The 16,945-nt window shown below is 46.4% G+C and overlaps 1 pseudogene; it reads right to left on the bottom strand.

Moving 5' to 3' along the window:
- LOC113981010 overlaps positions 1-16,945 on the bottom strand; it is a 55,148-nt pseudogene that overhangs the window by 19,364 nt on the left and 18,839 nt on the right.

The raw sequence follows: 16,945 nt of genomic DNA, 5'->3' as shown, positions 1-16,945 counted from the left end.
GAACACGGCCTAACTTTTGCACTGCCTCAAACTTTAATTGTGGGGCTTCACCCCACAAATCCCCCTTTTCTGTAGTTGTGGAGCAAAGACTGCCCGTATCGTATCCTGCAGGGCCCTTTTGCAGGAACAACACTAAACAAGGCAGCATCAGCAACACAACCACAATCACCAATCTTCCAGAAGTACAAGGTCCCTCCTATTGGCTGTGCAGGGATTCCTGGCCAGATTCTAATTTCTACAAAGGAGTTCTAAGTTGCTATTACAAATTAACAACATATGTAAAATTAGTAATAACATTTAAAGGCTGATTAGGAAATAACTGAAAAGCAAGAGTTACAACTCGAAGTTCCACAGATTGAGGAGAATCCTCTTGATGAACATAACCAAAACCTCACCAGGTTCCATAAGAGTGGAATTACTTATAGTGGGAATTTGAAGAGTTCATATACCATCCAGAATAAGGACTCACTATGATTCAACAGAATCATGTTACACACCTTCTTTTTTTTTTTTTTTTTTTTTTAATCTTGACACTTACCAGAAGTATTTGTAAGTCTGCATTTCCACACAGTTTCTCTCTCTCACACAGTCTTTTTCCCAGCATACATAGGTGGCCACCTCAGTCATCCATCACTCACACACACATTTTAAATATTTTTAGCTGTGTACTTCTTATCAGTCTCATAACTTGTGAGGGGAATGTACGCCACATTTGGTAACATTAAATTAGAAATCTTGTACAACTTTCCATGCAAAAGACAAGTACAACAGGAAAGGCCAGGATACCATCCTGGGAAGTTTCAAACCATTTCATAGAACAAGGACACCCTTATTTCATCACAAAATTCCAGTTTCCACTCAGGGTACGTACACTTTTCCAAAAAGAACCAGGATCTCTAGGCGACTTCTGCAGGGGGCAGGACTACCCCCTTTTGTCTTCCTTTCTTCACCTTTTCCTGCTCTTTGCCCCCCCTGCGTCTCCCGTGGAGAGGGAGGGAGGGAGGGGGAGGAGGGGGAATAGAGGTCGGGTTCATTCGGAGAAAAATCAAGAAGAGGAGTTAAATTGCCTTTGCTCTCCTCATGTCGCAACTTTAGCTATGTGGTTTGCAGAAAAAGAATGATACATAGGAGGAGAGGAACAGCTGCAGATGGACACGTTCTGGGGAGGGGGGGAGGGGGAGAAGGTGGTGGTGTAAAACAGGGGAGAAGACAGACAGTACCCCCACTGCACCGCCTAACTCTGCGGCCGCCGCTACCAGCCCACCGCCCCCCCCCGGGCTCAGCGCTGCTGCAGGCACGCTGCCTGAAGAAGGGGGAGGGATCCCCCCCCTTCATACCGCTCGGGACCATGGCTGTCAGCCGCGCGGGGGAAACAGACCCCCCCGCCGTCCGCTGCGCTGGCCCTTGGGGCCGCGGCCGCACTACCCGTAGCCAGCGCCGCACAGGGCACAGCGCTGCCTAAGGTCGGCGCCGCGGGCACCGGGCACGGAGTTGCCTCTGCACACGGAGTTGCCGCCGGTGCATACGTGGGCGCGCCGCTCGGAGCCGGGGCTGCCGCAGCGATCCCGCCGGCCCCCGGCTCTGCAACCCGCGGCAGTGCGCCGGCCGGGGCCACGCACGGCACCGCAGCCGCGCTCGGAGCCGCTGCCGATGTCGACGACCTGCCGCCCCCCGGCTCCGCAGCCCCCGGCCACGCCGGGGCCAGGGCCAGGGCCGGGGTCGGGGCTGGAGCCGGTCCGCCCGGAGCCGGCACCGGAGGAGCCGCTCTGCGCGCCCGCCGGGCCGCGGGCCCCACCGCCCGCTTGGAGCCGCCTGCGCAGGCACAGACGGACCCGGCAGCGCCGAGTCCGGACCCAGTGCCACCCCACAAACACCCGGAGCGGGCGGACCCGGCACGGCCGCACAGCCCGGCGCCGGGAACACAGCAGCAAGCGGGCTGCGCAGTCCCGTAGCACAGCTCAGACGAGATGCAGGAAGCTTCTGAAGGTGGAAATCAGTCACAGCGTTCATAAGATCGTTTCTCGGTCCATCAGTAGCACATTCATGCCGTAGCTGTCCTTGATTATCTTGGACAAGTGCTGCCGAATCGTTGGTACCGCGCCCATCCCGCTGGGGCTGCTCGGCTGCCCCCGGCCCCGCTCCGCGACCTCCGATCCTGCTTCGGCTCCCGTCGGCTCCGCTCGGCCCCTCTTCTTTAGCACTCTAATGTCCTCCCAGGTAAAGCAGCCTCTCTCCCATTCCGAAGACACAACAGTAACAAGCAACGAAACTTAGCTTGATCACGTCTAACACCAAGACGTCGTAACAAAGCTTTCCAGGCGATAAAAACACGCCTTTCGTTTGCACTCATGGTCTGCCCCCATAGTGACTAGAAAAAATTCTCAGGAGCTCACCTGTGCCCTACCAAGTGCCAGAGACGCACCCGGGCCCTCCAGGCAACTTGTGCCTTCCAAGTGTGGCAGAAACACTTGCGTTCAGGTGTAGGAAAGAATCGGATCCGGATCCTGCAGCACGCCCGCTGCTAACAGCTCCTGAGTACCAGGACCTCGCTGCGCCTCGCCCCGCAGCCTAATTACCTCCGGTCGTGATACCCCAAACGACACGGACAATACTCGACAGTCATTTTCTGGTTCCTCACACGGGCCGCACCATTGTCGCAGGGTATCTTGTCTTGAGGCCTGGTCCGGTGGGGGAAGAAAGACGCACAAGACACACAAGACACACAAGGATAGTGAGATGAGATGTCTGCCTGCTCAGTGCAGCAGGCAGCCTTTATTGAGTTTGCCAACTTCACACACAACACAAACATATTCCCACAACAACACCCAGGAATCCAAGCACCTGCACATTATCAAACCGTCTTAACCTTGTACTCCCTGCAACCCAAGGCCGTGTCCATGGAAACCATCTAACCAGCTCCACTGCTTCCATGGAACACGGCCTAACTTTTGCACTGCCTCAAACTTTAATTGTGGGGCTTCACCCCACAATTAACTATAAAAGAGGTAGAGAGAGAAAGAAGGAAAAATAGAGAAAAGTGGGAAAAGCTACGAATAATTACAAGAAGCACAGAAAAGTGTTACTACCACTATGAACTCAGCACTTGATTTCATCCTTGGTGATGGGGGGGAGTCTCTGTCAGGTCATTCTCTGGTCTTTTGTCTCTGCAGCGTAAGTGGAGTTCTTGCAGCATGTGTTGGCCCCACAGCACGTCCTGGGTCCGGCCGGGCAGGTTGCTGTGCTGAGCAGGCAGTGCCGGGGCACGGCTCATGTGCAGGCAGCGGCCTGCGTGTCCACGGCATGCGTGGACACCAGCCTGTGTGCCTGCGGCATGTGCTGGGCAGTGTGTGTTATATAGGGTCGAAGGGCAGCGTGCCTTACGGCAGGTGGTAACAACGTAGCAACAGCATGTCTAACACGCACCCCGTGCAAGTGCTGCCGTCCCCCGGCTCACAGTTATTGAACAGTCAAAACAATTTGCCTCTTGCAGTTTGAACAAAGACAAACAGAAGGCTATAGCTTCTATCAGTTCTTTACAGGGACCCACAAGGATCATTGAGTCCAACTCTTAAATGAATGGCCTGTATGGGAATAGAACCCACCGCCTTGGCATTATTAGCATCCTGCTCTAACCAACTGAGCCAATAGCAGCCTGATGAGAGGCAGCTTGGGAAGGGATCAGCACAGCTGGGAACGGGAAGGCTGCAAGATTGCAGCAGACCTGGGATAAAACCTCAATCTTTGCAGTCCTTTTACATCCCTTGGTCACAGATCACAGGCCAGAAGCATGTCGTGGGTGAGAGTGGAAGGCTTAGAAAAAATTTATTACAAAGCCCTGCTGTTGAGTCCTGAGGTGCAGAAAGGACTCCTTTGCTTTCTAAACCCCTTCTCAGAGAGGAGTCTAGGTGCAGCTGAATCCAATCTTAGCCTCAGATTATGTTGACGATTTAAACTTTACGGAATTACAGAGGTGTGATTGAGCCACTTTTGTCCTGCAGGTTTTAATGATTGGCAAAATGAGAATGTTTGCATTAAATGAATCATTTATTATTACAAATGATCAGACAAAAGATCTTCATCAGAATTATTTACTACACAATATAAAGGCTAAAACTACTAGTAGTATAGTATAAGATAGGATAATGCACTATATTGAAGCAATTATTGAAACAATTATATTAAAGGTAGTAAAAAGGAAATAATTATTAAGTAGAGATTTGATGTAGCTCACCCATACCAACGCTCATGGGGAGATCTCTTTCTCTCAGCCTCAAGGAGTATCCTTGGAGGGCGTCCCCACCCAAGGGAGGAATCTCCATACATACACATATGTTAGAAGAACCTGGCTGTATGAGAGGGGACTGGACTTTTACAGTATAAAGTGATTGACTGCTAGTCATACATTTACAGGCCAGCTAGAAGCTTATCTGTCAAATCCTGTTTCAAAAGCAGGATGTGTATGCAAAGTCTGGTGAACCAAGATGGTTTTAGCATAATTAACACCAAGACAACACCCTGGCTCCAGCAGTTGATCTTGCATGATAGCTTGTGTTGTATGCATTCTGGTTAGATTTTAAGTCTTATCAGGGTGGGCTATCCTGCCATACAGCAGAGCAGCTGCATGGTCCTCTCACCACCAGCTCTGGATTTCCTCAGCATGTGCTAGAAATCCTTGATATACCACTTCACTATGAGACAGTATGCAGTCTGCTTTAGGATGATACAACCACTCAGAGGGGTTCCCACGCTACTGCGTGGTCTGTGAGATACAAGCTGAAGGGCTCCTGGCACACAGTGTCCACATGGAGATGGCTTCATCCAGCCTGCATCCCCAGCTGCCACCAGCCTCTGCTGCAAAGTCATTTAAAGTCTTTCAGAGTTTCAGACAGTATTCTAGGTGTTGTTAAGGCTCTAGGACATACTGGCCTTGAGTCACTGAGTAAAAATGTCAATTTTAAAATGTGATAGAAAATTAAAAATAATAATTAAAAAAATTAGTGGAAACCTTGAAGTAGTGGGACCTTGAATCCAGAAGCCAAGCGTGACACACACACAGGATTAGCTGCAACACATCCTGCTGCTTCTCTGCCCAGGGAATACAGAGAAGGCAAATCTGCACTGTCCCCGACCCCTGCAGCTAGGGCTGCACATCCAGAGGACCATGCTGCTGCATGAAGGTGTTTTAGGGCATTTACCTCACAAGCTTTGATGTGTACTTTCTGCCATTCTCCCCGGATCTTCTCCAGTGTGGTAACATTCTGCTGGTAACTCCTGTCTGCAAGAGAAATCACATTGTCATCTGATTAATATTAAGTAAAAAAACCCTTTGCTCGAAGGTAATATGTGAAGCCTGAAATGACTGGGACATCAGGGAGAAAACAGAAGTACATGGCCTTAGTGGGGCCATGCAGACTTCTCCAGGGCAGGTGCCCACCACCAGTATCTTGGGCACGTGTTTCTGAGGAGCCATGCCTGACCAAAGAGTTGGAGCTCACCCAAGAGCCATGCCATGGCTTCACAACCCCCTGCCCCAGGAAACACTCTCCTCACCATCCAAACACTGCATTTCCACACTCACCAGAGTCCTCCAGTGCCAATTTCATCTGAGCCAGCTTCAGGAAGAGCTGCCAAAAATGGGAGAGAGAAGAAAGGTGGAGGAGAGCCTGGGTGCATCACTGACAGCACTGCAGCCCAACTGGAGAACATCACCAGCCCTCTCACCTCACCCCAAAACCCACAGCTGGGAGAAGAGCCATGGGACAGGGGAGCAAGAAGAGACTCCTTTATCTCCCCCTGCCCCATGGCCACCCACCTCCCCATACCTTATCCTGCTGCTTCTGTGTAACCAGGTTTGCGTTACAGTGTATAGCATGTTCTGCCTTGTCCTTATCCCTTCAGCACTGCTCATAGAACTGCTTGGCCTAGGAAAGCCACCAAATGGGGCAGGAGTGTGTTAGCAAGCAACGAGATGCAAATACAGCTCAGGCAGGAGGCTTTGGAGAAAAGTACAGCCTACAAGGGAAGAGGTGGGCGCAGGCTGCCAGTAGAGCAAAGGACAGCACAGAATGTCCCAGATGCCCTACTGCTTGGGCAAAGACAACCTCACAAGACAAACTGTTCTTTGTTTGGGATGAAAAGCTCATGGCAATCAAGTCCATGAGCATGTTCAAATAAGGCCAACGAAGCTGGTGAAGGGTCTAGACCACAAGTCTGATGAGGAGCAGCTGAGGGAGGTGAGAGCGTTTAGTCCAGAGAAAAGGAGGCTCGGGGGACATTCTCACTCTCTACAACTACCTGAAAGGAGGTTGTAGCAATATGGGGTTGGTCTCTTCTCCCAAGTAACAAGTGATAGGACAAGAGGAAATGGCCTCAAGTTGCACCAGGGGAGGTTTGGGTTGGATATTAGGAAAAATGTCTTCACAGAAAGGGTTGTCAAGCACTGGAACAGTCTCCCCAGGTGTGGTGGGTTCACCTTGGCTGAACGCCAGGTGCCCACCCAGCCGCTCTATCCCTCCCCTTCCCAGCTGGACAGGAGAGAGAGTAAGGTGGGAAAAGAAAACAACACAAATCATGGATTGCGATAAGGCAGTTTATATTGATGCAAGGAAAAAAAAAGCAAAAGCAGCGTGCGCGTGCACAAAGCAGAAGCTAGCAGTTAATCTCTACTTCCCATAAGCAGCGATGGTCGGCCACTTCTCTGGGAAGCAGGGCTCCAGCATGCATAATGGTTGTCAGCAGGCAGCCATCAGAGACAATGAGTGCTTCTGATCCTGCTCCTTGCCTCAGCTTTTATATCTGGGTTGGCATCATATGGTGTGGAATATCCCCTTGGTGAGTGTGGGTCAGCTGGCCTACTTGTGTCCCCTCCCAGGATCTCTCCCTCGATTGAAGAAGGAATGTTACAGTGCTGTGCTCAGCAGTAGCCAAAACATGGGTATGTTATCAACACTCCTCTAGCTACCAATGCAGAGCACGGCACTGTGAGGGCTACTATGGGGAAATAAATTCCAGCTCAGCCAGACCCACCACACTAGGGAAGTGGTGGAATCACCATCCCTGGAAGCATTCAAAAGACATGTAGATGTGGCACATAGGCACATGGTTCAGTGGTGGACTTGGCAGTGCTGGATTTATGGTTGGACTCAATGATAAGGTCTTTTCCAACCTTAATTCTATGATTCTAAATCACTCATATGCAACCCTGCAAGATTAGCACTGGCCATGTCCCTGATGTGCTCTTTGGTTTTTCTGAGCACACCCTGCAGCATACTGTTCATGCAGACACAGTGTTGAGAGTCACAGCAGAGGAGGAAGACCCTTGCATTTAAGTCTTCCCCAGTGCTGTGCATGTGTGTGTTAGCATTAACCCATATGGCAAGAAACCGCAGCACATTTGCTTTACCTCCATGGTCTTGTATTGCAAATTCCTGTTTTTGTGAATCGCCTCCATTATCAGCTCTATCTGTGAAGACAACAGACCTGGAGTCAGCACATCACTGACCATTGAAGCTCCAGGATGCACTACATGGCTTAGGAAAGGAAGAGGCACGGATCAGACTGAGATTGGTTTAAGGACCTTCATCCACCCAAAGCATCTTCACAAAGTGCTTCTTTTATGGTTCTATCTAAGCTTCCATTCGTGTATGCAAATGTCTTGGGTCAAAGACAATATTGCCAGGGAAGCATGACCTTAGATGGAATAGAGAGCCCCTTTTTTCCCAGACCTAATGTAAATTTAAAAATAAATTGAGACTCACGAGGGAGGAAAGTAGAAATGAAAGTAACAATTTTTACTAAAAAAACAAAAATGAAACAACAAACACACAATAACAAAGAAAGAATATCACCCAGAAAAAAACTTTGTCCATTTCTGTGTTGTTGAGCCAGTAATTGGCTTTCCTTCGGTGCAGTTACAGCTGCAGCCAGAAGGTGGCACTGGCGGGCTTTTCCGGCGGCAGTGGGCTGAGGAAGCTGACATGCAGTGGTAGTGGATGCTCTGAGCGGCTCTGGCTCTGGCAACTGCCGTAGCTGCAACAGGCACACATGGGGGCTCCGGGGATGGTCAGTGCGGGTCCAGCAGGCGTGGGACACTGGAAGGTCAGGACGGTGAGGAAGCTCCGTGCAAGGCAGATGGCTACAGCAAGTAGGAAGCGGCAGAGCCATGCCAGAGCTGCCGAAGTCATTGCTGCAGTGGTGGGTGCGGGGCAGTGGCAAGCACAGCCGGATCTGCAGCAGCAAGCCGACATGGGGGCTGCAGAAGCCAGGCAGAGGTTTCTTTCCCAAATCCTTGCAGGCAGCTCCTTGTCAGAATGCCAGTCGGGAGAAACAAAGAGCCACAGTAGCGGTGGACACACGGCGGTTCCAGGCAGCAGGAAGCCAGGGGAGCTTGCGTAATGAGTCCGCGCCAGAGTGAGCGAGCTATGGCGGACACAGCTCTCCCTTTTAATCCTTCCCATTCCCGTACCAGTTCGTGCAGGATCTGATCTCCCCTGCCACCCCTGGTCCCGCAGTGGCACACACCTTAAAGCAGTGGCTCCTTCCCTGTGGGGCGGGGTGTGTGTATGTGTGCTGGACGCTATCTGCTTTTTTTTCTTGTTGTTAACTGCGGCGAATGAATTCAAGCGGAGACAGACTTTGTCCAGGCAGAACTAATTCCGTTTCTTCATTGCCCCATATATATATATATCATACAGATAGGGATCCGAGCTATCAAGCCAGGTCAGATGTTTCGCATCAGCACACATACCACACATGCCCACGTGACTGCTTTCAGTCACAGAAGCAATCATGCCTCAAGTGGCTTTCCAGCTTGACCTTGTCATGCTTTCACACGCGCTATTCTTAGCTCTGGCTTGCTCAAGACCACAATATTTTGCTTTACTATTTTATACTTTTATCATCTCGGTGGCCCGTGTTGTCTGTCCAGCTGCTCCTACAGTCGGCGAGTGCCCTCACATGGTGGCAATGGGAAAATTCAAGCAGGGACTTAAAACGTATAACAGCAATGGAGCTCTACAAATGAAATCCTAACAATATATAGTACTGTATCATCTCCATAGGGTCTGGCAAAACTGGGAAGCTGGCTCCCGTCTGATAGGTGCAAACCAGCTCCTGGTTCTAGCAGTTCTCCCTCATTTTCCAGACAAAGGAATCTCAAGCCAGAAGTTAAAAGGCTTGGCCATTTTAACAGACTCTATGGAGATCATACAGTGTCGGGGGTTGACAGAGAACCTGTCAGCAGCCTGGCACTTATCGACGAAGCAGTCGATGTTGACCAGATCAAAGTGTACCCCTGAGATGGACTGAAAGAGAGGACTGAGGCCCTGATCCTGACAATATACTGATGCATCCTGAAGAAACTGTCCCGTGAGAACAGGAACATTGTCTCATGAGAACAGAGACCTGTTTTTGAATGAGAGTGGTCGGGAAAAACATCAACATGAGAGAAAAATAAGAGCAGGTGCTCGGGACTGTTGTGGGAACCTCACAGGGCTGTTTTGAGAAAGAGCAAAGTTGTTGTGAGAAAGTAGAGTTTAGAAAATGCACCTATTAGCTGTAAGAATTCTGGTGTGAGAGTTTGGACTGTCCTATCCGTGTGGATTACGTGTGTTCAAAAACTGTACTTATAGGGACTGCGAAGCAGCCCCAGGGTGCTGTCTTTTCCTGGGAATAAACTTTGCTGGAACCTTTTTTATGTCGCACGTCCGTTCCAACAGCGACATGTGGTGACGCCGACGTGATTACAGCGTTGAAGAACACTCCGAGAGAGTTGCCGTGATTTCCCTCCTGGGAGAGGGGGAAAGAGCAGAAAATTTTCTCTCCAAGAGGGAGAAGGGGACCTGTGGGATGAGGCACAGGGGGAACGGAGCCCGGTGAAGCTTGAGAGCAGGGATGGTTCCCGCCTGGTCCGGACCTGAACTTTATTGACCCCTGATTAGGTAAGCTAACGGGGGTGCCACCGGGAACAATATTTTAACAATGGGACAGCATATAACGAAGGAGGAAAGTGTAGTTCTATCTACATGGAAATCCCTCCTTAACCGAAAGAATGTCAAGGTTACTGACTTTGCTTTGCGACGCGTGCTATTATGGTGCAGGAAGCAGGGCTTTGAGGCCACATCTAGTACCGCGTTTAGTATATCTGCATGGCAAAAAGTCGGTGATAAGCTATGGGATGATATATTTAGGGGATCAAAAAATGCAAATGATCTAGCAGTTACCTGGCGTTTGCTGTTTGATGCTCTGAAGGAGTGGCAGACAGAACAGGAGACAGGAGAAAATGAAACTAAGTCAGCTACAGTACAGAATGCTTCAAATTCCAAGGAAAGGAGTTCAATTGATATTATAACAAGACAGTTAAAATCCTTGAAAAGTTCAGACGGAGATATAGCTGGCAGCAATCCAGGCCATCTGCAGGATTCGCAATGCTCGGGAGGAGGCTTAACTAACAGCGAAACTGACACTAAGCCGAGTCGTAAATATCCTACACCTAACGAGCAGAGTAAATGCCTCAGCACTGAACGTTTCCTACAGATATCACCTGTCTCCCTATAAGACCTCCAAGCCAGAAAATGCAGAAAAATCTAACAATTCACTCCCAGAGACAGAAAATAAGAAAGGAGCCCCCCTCTCCATTGCCACTGCTGCAGAAAAAACAGTTTTTCCACTAGATTACTCCACCGAGAAAACAACTAAGAAAAGAAATTCAAATCAAGATGTATAAGCGAATGGAGGGGGACAAACTAGAACAGCGAAGGCTGGGCAGAAAACTAGAGAGCAAAGCCCGTCCCTGTATAAGCCATCAAACTTAAGAGTAAGCACCTACCTTGTTTCTTGCTTCTTCGCAGCATGAGTAACCTATTTTTTGTTCATGTACTGATTAGCTGTTCCAGTCTCACAATGTGTGTGAGACACAACACAGGAGATATGCAACAGATTAAGTTTAATGTCGTGGAAGCCTGAAGAAGACGACCCCTGCCACAGGGAGCAAAAGAGGGGGCAGAAAGCTGCCTTCTCATGTTTTTGTTGGTTCTTGTGTTAACTCTAGTATCTGTCAAATGTGTTATGTGAACTCACAATATTATTGTTACTGTGTGTGTATGTGAAGAAACGAAGTTCTTTGCCAGGAGAAAAGGGAAAAAAGAAAAGTAAAAAGCTCTCCCTTGCTAGGGAGAGAGGTAGAGTATATTTCGCCTGATAACGATGGTCTGTTGCTTAGCAACTAAGCAGGAGTGAAGCTCTCCTACTTTGTAAAATTGCAACTTTGTAACCTTCTGATTGGAGAGAGAAATTGTCTTACAATTTCATAACATAGTCTTACTAACTGTTTTCTGAAGTCGTTCATTAAAATAACCAAAATTGTTTTAAAATACATATATAAATGTAACGGAGAAATAGAGTTTTTAAAGTAACGACTGAAAACTGCCTGTGATAAGAAAATTCCAAGGCATGTGGGGGAGTGATTTTTCCCCAGACAGAGCTACTAACCACAGCTGCTCTACCTTCCCTCTTCCCCCCCTGCTCACACAGCTCTGTAAACATTTTTTCGTTGCTTCTGTATTTTACAGATAGGTTTTTTGAGATTGTTGGGGAAGCTTTAAGGTAGACTTATTTGGTGGAATACCTAGCTCAAAAATATCTTATTTGACAGGGGCAGTTTTTGCCAGAGAAAAAAGGAAAAATAAATAAATTGTTTCTAACTGGAAGTTTCCACCTTTGTGAAAAGAGAAATAAAATCTAAAGATATAATACAGGAAATTGCCTAACAACAGAGAGTGTTTCAAGTTTAAACTGCATCTATCCTAGTCTCTGTGCTAGGCAGCAGAGGTTTTGTCCCTGTTATCAGGTGACAAACTTAAACCAGAACTGTTGCTGCTTTGCCAGGTGTGCATCCTGGATCCCCCGGTATACTCTTATGAGCAAAACCCTAGTTTAAAGCAACCTGAGTGAGTTTTACTGTGACTTTATGTAAATTGCTAAAGTTGAAAGCTACTTTACGAGTGTTAACTTCTTACATACATTGATGTAAGTTAAACTGTTACACCTATTTTGTTTAAATAAGATGTTTAAAGTTTTCACACATATCCCAGAAAAATATATAAATATCAGCAAAAATTCAGAATTGGCTGTTTATAAATCCTAGCTGATCATATAGTTTCAGAAACTGGGTGAGACTGCTTCAATTTTAAAAAAAGATGTGACTGTTCTCCAGTTTCATTTTTTTACATTCAGAGGGACAGGGATCTGCTCTATGAATTTGTGAATTTTGTTCAAATCCCAAGCCATGTGTGGCTTGATAATAGAAAAGTAAAAAATGCAAAACTGTATTTAATCCAATTATGCAACTAAAATCCTTATCAAAATTCGTAATCCCATCCTCTGAAAGATTTCCATATGCTGGGATTTTGAACAGCCAATTGTTTCTTCTTAATGAAAGTTGTTACTTGCTTTTATCGAAGTTACAGTGATTCAGTGTGTTTTACTTTATGATAGGAGAGAATTGTTCTGCAGTACAACATGATAAAATGCTGCTCAAAACGATAAAAACAAGTAAAAGAAAATACAGAAGTTAGAGACCTAAAAAGATGAGTTAAAACTAAATGTGATTGTTCTAACCAATGTTATTTGAGAAGCAGGGTTGAAGGATGCTTCAGGAAAAATTCAAAGAACCAAGCCATGGAACCTATCTCCAACAGAGAGAATTACACTGCAAAGAATCATCACTAGGCCTTCAACTTCAAAGAAAAACTGCAAAATTACCCACGATACCCACTTAAAACTGACTGAACTATTAATAACAAATTTGTGAGTTTTTTATTAAAGGTGAAGAACAACTAAAAGAAGCAGATGAACAAGGGCTGAGAGTTAACTACTTCCCACACATCAGAGACAACTTGGACTGACTTCTCACAGAAGACACTGAATTTCAAGCTGTATTAGCAGACTGTAATAGTGACTTATCTATTCATTTTTCTAGGTGCCGGCTATAAACAAAAATCATGTGTTGCTGCCAATCACACATTACTCATGTAGCTCAGACATTGGTTTTAACTTCTCCACGATTTGCGAAGTTTTGAAAAAACTGTAAGGACGAGTAATGTTGTAATTTGCTAATTTTCCACAGCTAAAACAATTCTTGCAGGTTGAAGTGCATGTCACACTGCAGACATCCAGCATAAATCTCTAAAAGTTACATTATACTCAGTGTGAGGGGGCATGAACCTCTTTAACAGAATTATTTGCAATGTACTGCATGAATTCTAATAACTGTTTTATTTTCCTTTAGTGACTACTGCTGTGAAGCTTCTTTTAATATACCTAATGTAAACATTCAGAAATTCCTTTTCAGTGTTAACACTGTTGAGTAGATGATCCCATGATAACGTATTGTACAGGCTAATTAATCCATATTTGATACAATATTCCTTCAGTTCAATCAAGATGCGAATTATGAGTAACTAAACTCAAGAAGTGACGTACCATTTGTATTACTTTACAGCTCTTACAGCATGTTGCTAAAAGATGAACAAAAATATAGCATTAGATGATGTGCTAATAGAATGACATAACCCTGAATTTTACACATGAATAGAAAGTTTCTGCTTAAATTATTGATGTTTAAAAACTCCTGAAATTTTTATTATTCAAACAGTTCTTTAACTCGTTGCAGTTAAATTCAAAGGTTTAAATTGTTGATTTTTTTTTCTTTTGCCCTCCTATATGTCTGCTTACTAAAAGAATAATTAAGAGTAATTCAGAAAATTTCGTCCTAATCCAGGTTACTGCAGTCCGGTGTCTTCCTGCAGCAAACTCATTGGGGAAGTTGATTCAGCCAAATGATAAGATTTTTTTTTGCATAACTAGATTAGCTGTGTGGCCTGAGTATCGGAACTACGTTGTCTCCACAGTGAACTAACTTAGTGTGATTTCTCTTGATGTTCCTTAATCATCTCCTTCCTACCTCACTCATAAAACACGTTGTTGTCAAGAACACATTTTACACATCAAATGAACATTTTAATATATAAGAAGGGGGGAAAGAGACTATGAAGGCACATAAACAGATGCTAAATCAGAATAGATCTCATTTAAATTTTTTAGACCTTATATACAGTTGTTAGATGTGACTATCAAAAATGACAAACTGAGAAGTACACAGCCAATAACTACTTAAAATGTAAACTGTGTCAATTAAAATGTAAAAGTACAATAGGTATTCCAGCTATGCGTGAGTGAAGAGTGACTGAGGTGGCCACCAATGAATGACTGAAGAGAGATTGTATGAGAGAAAGAGACTGTGTAGATATACATATGTTACAATATATGTGTGTGCGAACTTAACAATGCCTTTGTATTGGAGTGTTGAGACTTTGGGGGAATGTATTACATGGACCTCTCGAACTATAGTGAATCCTTGTTTTGAATGGTGGACGAGCTCTCTGGATTCTTTCTTGGTGAAATGTTGTTGTCTATCCTTATTGCAGAATGCTGTGTTTTCTTTTTAGCTTTGGATCAGGGGTTGCCAATGCTGCTGCTTTGTTTGATAAGCCTGTTGCAAAGGGCCCTGCAACAGACTGTCAAAGCCATCTTTGCGGCATAAAATAAAAAAAAAAAAAAGATGGGGAATTGTCGGGGTTGACAGAGAACCTGTCAGCAGCCTGGCACTTATCGACGAAGCAGTTGATGTTGACCAGATCAAAGTATACCCCTGAGATGGACTGAAAGAGAGGACTGAGGCCCTGATCCTGACAATATACTGATGCATCCTGAAGAAGCTGTCCCGTGGGAACAGAGAACATTGTCTCATGAGAACAGAGACGTGTTTTGAACGAGAGTGGTCGGGAAAAACATCAACATGAGAGAAAAATAAGAGCAGGTGCTCGGGACTGTTGTGGGAACCTCACAGGGCTGTTTTGAGAAAGAGCAAAGTTGTTGTGAGAAAGTAGAGTTTAGAAAATGCACCTATTAGCTGTAAGAATTCTGGTGTGAGAGTTTGAACTGTCCTATCCGTGTGGATTATGTGTGTTCAAAAACTATACTTATAGGGACTGCGAAGCAGCCCCGGGATGCTGTCTTTTTCCTGGAAATAAACTTTGCTGGAACCTTTTTTATGTCGCACGTCCGTTCCAACAGCGACAATACAACACTATAGATATGCTTTAAAAACATTCCTGGTTGAGGCTGGTGTCCCTGGAGCTGAGCCCCTGCTATGGCTGGCCCCAAAAAGCACCCAAAGGAGAAGATGGGACAGTGAGAAGAAGGAAGTCAGAGCTTGCTGCACAGTTTGCTAACACGATTGGAACACATAGGAAGGAGCTCAGGACTTCCTGGCAACAGCAGGCACCAGGGGAATGGAGGGAACTGAGGCATGGTGGGAGACATCGTCTGGAAGCAGCCCATTGCTGGGGCAGGATCAACACCCTGTGGCAAAGATGCATGCTCCTGCGACACCTGACCTTTTTCCAATGCAGTTTTTGCTTTTTCCTGAAATCCTCCATTTCCTTTGCTTCCTCCAGAAGGGTTTGCGCAAGCTGGATGTGACCTTGTCCCACACTGTCTATCTCTGCAAAGAAAAAAATAAATATATATTCCTAAAAAGACTTTGTTGCTCAAGTCAATTGCTGTAGCTGACACCAAACTGACCCCACATCATACATCCCCTTGCAGAAACATATAAAAGCAGCAGCACTTTTAAAGCAGCCTCCAAGCAGTGCTTGCCTATGTAAGGATCAGTCTTGCTGGGACCTCCCCTCTAGTTTAAGAAAAATCCTATCAAGAGAAGTTATTCAAACAGGAACAGTCACATCTCCCCCTCACCCAGGTGAATTCAAACATATTTCAACACATTGCACCCCGAAGTGGCTGTCCGAAGGAAGCATTGCCCCAGGCTGCTAGCTGGGCACAGAAAAACTAATGCTAAAAAAATCTCAGGCTCATGTTGCTGAAGGCGAGCGGCCATACCGTGAAACACCACCCTAGAAAACTCATGAAGGGAGCTGAGCCGAATTGTAGGTCATGATTCAACCCCCAGAGCTGTTTCAAACACAGAGCTATGAATAGTCAGCTGCTGTGAGGGCAGACCTTAGGGAGGTCCACCAAGGGATGGGACAGCAGACAAACCTGGCTAGGACAGAGGGTGGACTCTGCACAAGACAGCAGAATGTATGGGTGCGGGCTGCAGGTACCCCAGCAGGCTGTGACACATGTCAACAAACATGCAATGTAAGGTTGCCAAAGCATCATCTTTTAGATGCTCAAATTAGAATCACAGAATTGTTAAAGTTGGAAAAGACCTCTAAGATCATTGAGTCTGACTATTAACCCAGCACTGCTAAGCCCACCACTAAACCAGGTCCCCAAGTGCCACATTTATACATCCTTTAAATCCCTCCAGGGATGATGACTCTACCACTGCCCTGGGCAGCCTGTTCCAGTGCATGACCACCCTTTCTGTAAAGAAATTTTTCCTAATATCCAATCTAAACTTCTCCTGGTGCAACCTGAGGCCATTTCCTCTTGTCCTGTCACTTGTTAATTGGTAGACCAACCCCACATTGCTACAACCTGCTTTCAGGTAGTTGTAGAGAGCAATAAGCCCCCCCCAGCCTCCTTTTCTCCAGGCTAAGCACCCCCAGCTCCCTCAGCTGCTCCTCATCAGACTTGTGCTCCAGACCCTTCCCCAGCTCCATTGCCCTTCTCTGGACACACTCCAGCACCTCAATGTTTTTCTTGGAGTTAGGGGCCCAAAATCAAACACAGGATTTGAGGTGCTACTTACTGTGTATGCATGTGCAGAGGGCAAGATCCAGCAAACTCCAGATGAGCTTCCCATGCACAGCTTCTGATGTACAACACAAACATGACTTCTGAGCTGCAGCCAGCCCTGAAAGCCCAAGAGATCCCCAAAAGGACATCCTGTGGGTCCCCTCTCCCACACATGCCCTGG

Source organism: Neopelma chrysocephalum, unplaced genomic scaffold (assembly GCF_003984885.1).
Source record: "Neopelma chrysocephalum unplaced genomic scaffold, ASM398488v2 Primary Assembly neopelma1_95826, whole genome shotgun sequence".
NCBI lineage: Eukaryota > Metazoa > Chordata > Aves > Passeriformes > Pipridae > Neopelma > Neopelma chrysocephalum.
Note: the sequence above shows the minus strand (reverse complement) of the source record. Positions and strands in the feature narration are given on the sequence as shown.